The sequence below is a fragment of the Chrysochloris asiatica genome, unplaced genomic scaffold, assembly GCF_000296735.1.
Source record: "Chrysochloris asiatica unplaced genomic scaffold, ChrAsi1.0 scaffold00235, whole genome shotgun sequence".
NCBI lineage: Eukaryota > Metazoa > Chordata > Mammalia > Afrosoricida > Chrysochloridae > Chrysochloris > Chrysochloris asiatica.
Genome location: NW_006408753.1, coordinates 4,122,528 through 4,133,123, shown reverse-complemented (window position 1 = coordinate 4,133,123; position 10,596 = coordinate 4,122,528). Strand labels below are relative to the sequence as shown.

Here is a 10,596-nt window from a genome sequence, read left to right as displayed (position 1 = left end):
CGAGTGTGGTCACCAATCAGAGCATGTATTCCCATTGAGTCTTAGTCTTGGAAGGGGGTTTACACTGAGGGGACCTGACCACTTGCCTTGATGTCTCCTAGGTTATTTTTCCTACTTTTATTCCATAGCACTTACCACTTTCTTACATACTATGTAACTTACTAGTGTATTGTGTTTGTTTATTTTTAGACTCTCCAAAGTATAATAAAAGTTATAGGAAGTCTGGAATATTTATTTGTTTTGTTCACTCAAGTTTTAAAGTGTCAAGAGCCACATAAGACAAATAGTAAGTTGTTTTGTTAGGTGCTGATTTTGATTCATAGTGACCCATGTACAACACAATTAAACACTGTACAGTTCTCCACCATGTTCACAATCATTGTTATGTTTAAGCCTATTGCTGCAGCTACTGTGTCAATACAGCCTGTGAAGGATCATTCTGTTTGTCATTGACCCTCTATTATCTCAGCATGTCATCCTTCTCCAGGGTCTGGTCCCCCCTGATGATATGACTTAAGAACATGAGAGGAAGTCTCAAAATCTTTGCTTCCAAGGAGCATTCTGGCTGGAAGTCTTCAAGACAGATTTGTTTGCTCATCTTCCATGGTATTTTCAATATCCTTTGCCAAAATCGGTAGGTACTAAATCAATATTAGTTGAATAAATAAAGGGGCCAACTGATACGAGAAAGACATAAAAAGATATAGATAGAAATAGAAGCACAGGGAAGAGCTGAACTACAGTAAATGGAGGGTCGTTAATTTTCTGCTGCCTTTGTACTTAACAAAGACTTGTGCTGAGAAAGAATTCTAGTTCAGCTCATAATAGCTCCACTTCTTAGGTGCATATGATTTCAGGGTCTTTTATACTTATGTTTAGCTTTAATCTCACTCCGTACTACCTGAAACAACCTATATGAGTCTATTTCCTGCAATCAACATACCTAACATGATAGGTACCTTGAACACAAAACATAAACATTTCCCAGACTATGAAAGGAAGCATTTATAAAATTTGCTTCAAGAAAATTTTGGGTCTCCTTTAATACATGATGAACTTATATAACTATTGTTGTTGTTGTTAAGTGCTGTTGAGTCGATCCTGATCCATAGCAACCCTGTGTAGGTTTCCAAGGACCAGCTGGTGAGCTTGAACTGCCAACCTTGCAGTTCAAATGGCTTTGCAGTCTGGCGCATTAACCCACAGCGCCACAAATAAATGAGATATAGTCATGCAAGATACATGATTATCAATACTATTCATTACTATTTATCAATTATAAGGCATTCCAAACTCGATTCGCAAAAATTTATTTGCACAATTCAGTATCGGTACTTCTTCAAGCAAGCTTATTTTCAATTAGAAAGGCAAATTCAGTGCAGAACGTATGTGGTGGTTCCTTTGTGGCCTGAGTTCAATAAAGAAAATTAATTAATCAAAACTTCTTATTAAATCAATACATATAGTATAGTTATACTCATGTATGCAGATGATACAACCTTGCTTGCTGAAAGTGAAGAGGACTTCAAATATTTACTGATGAAGATCAAAGACTGAAGCCTTCTGTATGGATTTTACCTCAACGTAAAGAAAACAAAAATCCTCACAACTGGAACAATAAAAAGCATCATAATAGATGGAAATTTTATTGATGTTATCAAAGACTTCAATTTATTTGGATCCACAATCAATGCTCACAGAATCAGCAGTCAAGAAATCAAAGGATATATTGCATTAGCCAAGTGTGCTGCAAAAGACCTCTTTAAAGTGTTCAAAGGCAAAGATGTCAGTTTGAGGATTAAAGTGTGACTGACCCAAGCTATGGTATTTTCAATCACCCCGTACGCATTCAAAAAATTGGAAAATGAATAAGGAAGATTGTTAGAAGAATCAATGCATTTGAATTACGGTGTTGGAGAAGGATACTGAAAGTACCACAGACTTCCAGAAGAATGAACGAATTTGTTTTGGAAGAAGTACAGCTAGGAGTCCTGCTGTGGTGCTGTGGGTTAATGCGTCAGACTGCAAAGCCGTTTGAACTGCAAGGTTTGCAGTTCAAGCTCACCAGCTGGTCCTCGATGATACTTAACAACAACAACAACAGCTAGAGTACTCCTTAGAAGGCAGGATGACGAGAATTGTCTCTCCTACTTTGGATATATTATCAGGAGGGATCAGTCCCTGAAGAAGGACATCATGCTTGGAAAAGTGCAGGGTCAGCAAAAAAAAAAAAAAGGAATGCCCCCAAAAGGATAGATTGACACAGTGTCAGCAACAGAGGGCTTAAACATACCACCAATTGTGAGAGTGTCGCGGGACAGGTCAGTGTTCTGTTGTGCATAGAGTCATGATGAGTTGGAACTGACTCGATGGCACCTAAAGACAACAGTAACATTTCTCTTATGCATATTTTGTGAGTTCTTTCATAAGCTAACAGCATTGGATCTGGAGGGTCAAATGTATATCTTTCTCATTAATTGTATGACCTTGAACATTTAGCCCTTTCAATATTTTCACATTCCAGGGTTTTCACTTGCAAATAAGACTTGAAGGTAGTTCTTACTTTGAATCTTTATCTTTATTTTTCAAAAAGCCTGGATTATATGGACTCTCATTTGCCACATCAAATTTAATAAATGCAATATTCTAGAAAGAAGACTTCTTAAATCTTACTTCCCAAGAAAATGCCTTTCCTGAATTACTTACGTTAGGGTGTATTTTCTTTTTCATTTACAACTTATTTCCACAGTCCTCTTTCTTCTTGAATATATAGATGATGCAAATTATAAAAAAGTGATTGAGTGCTTACCTTTGTGGGGTGCATTAGATCTGTCAGGCCACTTGAATCCATTTAGTAAATTGCTACTCCAGTGCATTAAGTGGAACTCCAGTAGCCTAAAATCGTTAATGCACTTAATAATTTGGCACTTGTGATGACAGTACATTTGCTTTCAGATTCTCATAGTAATGATTATGAAGAAGGAATTTGTGCTCCAAGAATTACATGGTTAGATATTAGAATTATATAGGCTGTCTTAAATTTATAATAAACCCCTTTATCATCCCAAAGTAAGTAATGGATATTTCATCAGACGATGTTAAAATTTTTTTCTTCAGTGCAAAATTTTTTCTTCCCTGCAATAAAAGAATCCTACACATTAACTCCAATATTTCAGTGTTTCATTTTCACTTTCTCCTCATATTTAACACAAATTATCATTTACCATAAAAGTTTCACATAGTCTTGTGGTGAAGCAGTCCCAGTAGCGTGGTGTATTTATTATGAACTGGACTTCCAACGTCAAGGTCAGTAATTCTAATCTATCTGTCACTCTATGGGAGAAAGAGGAGGCCTTCTGCTTCTGTAAAGATTTATGGCCTTGGAAATCCTGTACAGGGTCGCTATGAGTAGAAACCCACTTGGTGGCACACAACCACAACCACCACCACCAGTCTCATGGCGCATTGATACAGCAAAGATTTAGCCACTTCTGGTGAGGGGTTAATGAGTTATCATTTATGCCACAATTCCAAAATAGGTCTCAAAATTTTTGTATACAGAAACAATGGGTAGTTTTTATTCAGATTTAAGGTATAATCTTAAAATTTTGATTCTATTACACTAAGTGAATTTTATCAAAGGCAATCATTGGTGCCACGTAACTAGTTTTAGTCAGTAGACTTGTGTTATTGCTCATTTAAACCCACTCATTATTTGTGAATACATTGTGACTCACCTTTGTCAATGTAACAATCAGAAAAGAAGCATCTTCAAGGTGTTGCTTTCTCCCACGCATAAGCAAATGTTACAGAAGATCCAATTTACTCTTTCGGAGCCCTGGTGCCGCAATGTGGGTTAATGCACCTGGCTGCAAAGCCATTTGAACTGCAAAATCGGTGGTTCAAGCTCACCAGCTGCTCCTAGGAAACCCTATACTGGGTCGCTCTGGGTCAGAATCGACTCAACGACACTTAATAACAACAATTTAATCCTAAAACTCAGCAGAAATCAACGTGCATTTTCAGGCATTCTAATCCCCTGGTATTCACTTCTTAATTAGCCACTGAACAGTAAACCAGAGGGAAGGGCTGTGTTTAATTGGAAGCTTAGAATCACCTGTAAATTGTTGTCCTCAGAGACGTGGTGTTTGTCCATCATACTGGTGTCGTTAATGGAAGCTGGTGTACACCATGAGTCAGCATTTAATCCTGTAATGAGAACACCTGTTTCCTGAGAGACTTCTATAACTGTTCTTCTAAGCTCTGTATAATCTCATGTCATTCTCATATAAACATACAGTGGTTTTCTTTTTCTTATGATTGTCACACATTCGGGTTTTTTTTATTTTCTACTATTTTTGGAGGATACTACTATTTTGATATTTTAGTCTGGTTACATAAATCGTTATTCATTTTGGATTATCAAAATAGTCCAATTTAGTTATTTACCTTCTATCTTATACATTTTAAAACTGGTTGACTTAATGTTCTTTATCTACCCCCAAGCCTCAGCTTGTCATGTGGGGTGCGTGAACTTGGTCTGATTCTCCCAAGTTCTCTTTCTTCTGTCCTTGCTCCTAAGGGATGAAACAAGGAGAAGGGAGAGGAAAAGAAGACAATAAATATATATGTAAATTCTAATACTCTTAGTGTTTTAGCTGTCTTGTTTGAATCATAAATAAGTGCCCACATACTGGGAGCGGTGATGTTGTATTCTTTTAATACAGTAATTATAATTTCCCATGTATCTTGTGGTTTATTGAATCAGTGAGAGAGAAGGTTAAAGCTTCAATCAGTTGTAAGTAGTCTCCCAGGCATTAGAGATCTCTTTTGGTTTGGGATATATATTTCAGTTGACCTCCAGCTGAGGATTTCATATTGAGTTATTCTGTGTGGGCCTTATTTAGAAATGTGATCTATTTCTTCTGTCCTAAATCTGAGACCTTAGATCAACAGTCATCTGATGGCTAGACCTGGATCACAGTCAGTCTTAGTGGTACTAAGTAATCCTGGCTAAAGCAGTACTTTCCAGCCCACAAGTGGCTGATTCTCTGGGCTCCCCTGAATTTTTACTATTTACTTTTTATTAAATACTGAGATCAATATTGCCAGGTTATTATTGTTGTTAAGGGCTGTCGAGTTGCCTCAACTTATAGTGACTGTATGTAGGGTTTCTGAGGAGCAACTGGTGAGTTTGAACTGCCGACCTTGTGGTTCAAACCAACCTTATGGTCGAGTGCTTATCCTACAGCACCACACCAGGAGTCCATATTGTCAGATTGTTGTTGTTAGGTGATGTCCAATCAGTTCCCACTCATAGTGACCCTGTATAGGGTTCCCAAGGAGTGACTGGTAAGCATGAACTGCCAACCTTGTGGTTCAAACTGACCTTACAGTCCAACACTTTAACCTACAGTGCCATATCAGGACTCCATATTGTCAGATTGTTGTTGTTGTTATGTGCGGTAAAGTCGGTTCTGACTCATAGCGACCCTGTACAGGTTTTCCGAGGATGTAAATCTTTACAGGAGCAGAAAGCCTCATCTTTTTCTGGTGGAACAGCTGGTAGTTTCAAACTGCTGACCTTGCGGTTTGCAGCCCAATTCGTAACCGCTATGCTACCAGAGCTCCTTATATTGTCAGATAGTGACCCTCAAATTGTGCTCTGCCCATTCACTTAAGAAGTTTTCTTTTTTAATTCAGATTCACCTGAAAGTCTCCTTCCATTTGGATTCTAAAAAGTTGTTCTGATGAAAATATTCTTCAAATCATTTTTCAAGAGAAAAGGAACAATAAATAAACATAGTCCTGCCCACAGGTTAACAATGCACTAGGTGATAAGACACTGAACAAATAATTTCATTTTCTAATTTAGGAAATATTTCAAATCAATTTTTCAGTTAATTATATTTTATTTGAAGTCCTGGTGTGATACTGTAGGACAAATGCTGGACTGCTAACTGGGATGACATTAAAAATATCTTACAAGAAGAAAGCAAAAGGTTATTATTAAAAAGGCAGGAAAGAAAGAAAAGACCAAAAATGATGGCAGAAGAGACTCTGAAACTTGCTCTAAATGTAGTGTTGCTAAAGCTAATGTAATAAATAAGGAAGTAAAAGAGTTGAACTGAAATTTTCAAAGAGCAGCTGGAGCAGATAAAGTCGAGTACTACAATGAAATATTCAAAGATCTGCTGTTAAATAGCTAAGAGAAGACCATAGTTAGCATTTCTCAAACTGAAAGAACAAAAGCACACCTTCAAGACTTGACTTGCAATATTGGAAAATTCAATAGGTAAACTATTGAATAATGCAGGAAGCATCAAAAGAACTGATATCATTGAAGGAAGAAGTCCATGCTATGCTGAAGATGTAAATGAAAAAACAAAGAAATGATGGAATATAAATAGAAATATTTCAACAAATGAATGCAGGAATAAGGAAGGAATCCCAACAGGCTTTGTCAGGTCATAATTTGGAAGAAAAGGATGAAAAGTGGAAGTGGAATGGGGTGTTGCCCAATTTCCTTTACTCCAGGCATATTCCTAGAACACTGCAATGATTTCCACGAATGACAAGTCCTGGCTAGTTTCTTCCTAGTGTCATCACAAACTTATAATAAAAGAGAAATTAAATGGAAATTAATGAAAATATGCATTATGCAAAAGCCAAGCCATTTCTAGGACTAAGTGTTGATTTCTAATTTTATACACATGGAGAAAATGTATGCATTTAATTCAACATATATAGCTCTGCCTTTAATTTGTTTTTCTATCAAAATGTTGTTGTTGTTGTTAAGTGCCGTCGCGTCGGTTCCAACCCAAAGCGACCCTGTAGAGGGTTTCCGAGGAGCAGCTGGTGAGCTTGAACCACCAACCTTGTAGTTCAAATGGCTTTGCAGTCTGGTGCATTAACCCACAGCGCCACACCAGGATTCCCTATCAAAACGATACACGTTTAAGTTCATTCTCTTCAAGGGGATTTTATAACTATATTTGATGGAATTTATACATGAGCTCTTTAAGCTCCCTCGCAATAAAAGGAGCAGACATCTAAAACTGAAGAATACTTAAATAAACATTAAAAAATAATTGTTGGTGTTTTTTGGTGCCATCAAAACAGTACCAAGTCATAGTTGCCCTGTGCATATCACAATGAAACACTGCCCGGTCCTACAACAACCTCATAATCATTGCTACATTTGAACCTACAGTAGCTGCCACCATGCCAATATATCTCATTGGGGATCTTCCTCTTTTTCTCCAACCGTCCACTTTACCAAATGTGATATCCTTCGGTAGTGACCGGTCCATTATTTTGATATTAAGTCTGAAGGGTGAGAGACAAAGTCTGTCCATCTTGACTACCAAGAAACACTCTGGGTGTACATCTTCCAACACACATCTGTTTGTTCTTTTGGCAGTCCATGGTACTTTTAATATTCCCCTCCAATATCCTAACTCAAATGTATCAATCCTTCTACAGTCTTACTTATCCAAACTGTCTAACTTTCACATGCATATGAGGTTTTTGAAAATACCATGGCTTGGGTCAGGTGCACTTTAGTTGTCAAACTGTTATCTTTGCTCTTCAATACTTTAAATAGGTCTTGTGCATCCGATTTGCCCAATATAATAAGTCATTTGAATTCTTGACTGCTGCTTCAATAAGTTTTGATGGTTGAGTGAGCAAAATGAAGTGTTTTAACATCTTCATTCTTTTCCTCATTTGTTGTTGTTTTTATGTGCCATGGAGTTGGTTCCAACTCATAACAACCCTGCATAGGGTTTCCGAGGCTGTAAATCTTTACAGGAGCAGAAAGCCTCATCTTTTTCCCACAGAACAGCTGGTAGTTTTGAACTGCTGACCATGAGGTTAGCAGCCTGATTCGTAATCACTATAATATGGATGCTATTTATTGGTCCAATGGTGAGTATTTTTGTTTTCGGTAAGGTGCAACCCATACCAAAGGCTGTGGTATTTGATCTTCATCAGTAAGTATTTTAAGCCCTCTTCATTATCAGCAAGCAAAGTTGTATCATCTGCATATCAAAGGTTGCTAATTAGTCTTCCTCCTATTCTGATGCCACATTTTCTTCATATAATCCAGCTTCTCAAATAATTTGCTCAGCATACAGATTGAATAACTACATCAAATAATACAACCCTGGTGCACACCTTCCCTAATTTTAAAACATTCAGTGTCCTTTATTCTGTTTGAACAACTGCCTCTTGATCTGTGTACAGATTCTGCATAAGAAAATTAAGTATTCTAGAATATGCATTCTCCACAATGTTGTTCATAGCATATCATGATCTGCAAAATCGAAAGCCTTTGTGTAGTCAATAAAGCACAGGTAAACATCTTTCTGGTATAATCTGTTTTCAGCCAAGCTCCCTCTGAAGTCAGTAATGATAACCCATGTTCCACCTCCTCTTCTGAATCCAGATTGAATCTCTGGAAGTTCTCTGTCAGTGCATGGTTGTAGTTGTTTTTGCATTATCTTTAGCAGAATTTTACATGCAGGTGACATTAATGATATTGTCGGGTGATTTTCACATTCTGTTGTGTCATTTCTCTTGAATGGGCGCAAATATGGATTTCTTCCAGTCAATTGACCAGGTAGCTCTCTTCAAATTTTCTTGGCATAGATATGTGAATGCCTCCAGTGGTGTATCTATTTGTTGTAAGATTGTAATTTGTATTCCATCAATTCCTAGCACCTTGTTCTTTGCCAATGCCTTCAATGCCCCTTGGACTTCTTTTAGTATCAATGGCTCTTGATCATATGCTACCTCTTGAGATGTTTGAACATAGATCATTTCTTTTTGGTCGATGGAAGGAATAAACAGAGTCTGGGTGTTTTCCTTCCATCTTCTTTTGATGCTTTCTACATCATTCAATATTTTCCTGTAGAATCCTTCAATATTTCAAGCAGAGGTTTGAATTTTTATTTCAGTTCCCTGAACTTAAGAAATGATGGGCGTGTTCTTCCTTTTGGTTTTCTAACCCCATGTCTCTGCACATTTTGTTGTTATATTTGACTTTGGCTTCTCGAGATGCTCTTTGAAATTTTATATTCAGCTCTTTTACCTCCTCATTTCTTCCATTTACTTTAGCATCTGTACACTGGAGAGCAAATTTCAGAGTCTATTCTGACATCCATTTTTGTCTTTTCCTTATTTCTTGTCTTCTTAATGATTGTTTGCTTTCTTTTTGTCTGATGTTCTTGATGTCATCCAACAGCATTCTAGCCCTCAGTCATTAGTGTCTAATGTATCAAAACTGCTCTTCATATGATCTCTAAATTCAGATGACATATGTCCAAGGTCATACTTTGGCTTTTATGGACTTGTTTTAATTTTCTTCAGCTTCAGCCTGAACTTGCATATGAACAAAGGATGGTCTTTGCAACAGTCTGACCCTGGCTTTGTTTTGGCTGATTATATGGAGCTTTTCCACAATCTCTTTCCACAGATAGAGTCAATTTGATATCTGTATATTCCTTCTGGTGAGGTTGATGTATATAGAGGTCTTTTTATGTTGTTTAAAAAGTTACTTACAATGGAGAAGTCATTGGACTTGCATGATTCTTTCATGTAATCTCCAGCATTTGTTTCTATCACCAAGGCCATATTTTCCAACTACTGATCCTTCCTATGTTTCCCACCTTTGCTTTCCAATCTTCAGTAATTATCAATATGCATTGATTGCATGTTTGATCAATTTCAGACTGAAGAAGTTGGTGGATGTCTTCAATTTCATCATCCGTGACTTTAGTGGTTGGTGCTTAAATTTGAATAATAATATTAAGTGATCTTCCTTGTAGTGTGGCAGTTGATCCTAAAGGTTGTGTCACCATCGCTATCCATGCCAAACCTGGCTCCAAACAAAATGCTGTAACAGATGTGAAATCTGAAGCTTCGGCGCAGCTATCACTGCACCACCATCAGAAGGTGAGGCTAACTCTGAGCTCTGCAGCTACCTCTCCAAGGTCTTGGAACTCAGGAAAAGTGATGTAGTTTTGGATAAGGGTAGGAAGTCTCGTGAAAAGGTGGTGAAGATTTTGGTCTCCACAACTCCAGAAAAGATTCTGGGCAAATTACAAAAGGAAGCCAAAAATAAATATAGGCAAGCAATGAAAGCTAGATCCTTAAAAGAGACTTTTTTTGTTTCTAAGAATATGGAGACTGTTGAATAGGAAACACATTTAAATGCGCAAAAAGCGTGGAAATATATACATTTTTTAATAAATATTCAAAAGACCAAAAAGAGAAGAAGAATTTTTAAAAGTTCTATTGAATTTTGAATACAGGTTTTTAAATTCTGATCCAAAACAGCTTGGAGCATGTTCGTCTGATTTCACTGCATTACAAAATGACAGCTGGAAAGTTAGTCCCAACAGCCTGATTAAGCCCTTAACATTTTTTGGCAGGACTTCTGCCACCCAGAGGCTCACAATGTACAAGAAAGGATCAGAACCTTGATTCCTAACTGAATACAGTCTGTCCTGATTGTAAATTAAAGTGATAGCTTTCCACCCCAAAAATATTCATTTAAATGTCCAAAGGGCACTCTTTGTAAGCCAGCCTCCT

At 37.2% G+C, this 10,596-nt stretch overlaps 1 pseudogene; it reads left to right on the top strand.

The window, feature by feature from the left end:
• Window positions 1-6,424: 6,424 nt before the first annotated feature.
• LOC102835897 lies at window positions 6,425-10,202 on the top strand (annotated as a pseudogene).
• Window positions 10,203-10,596: the final 394 nt, after the last annotated feature.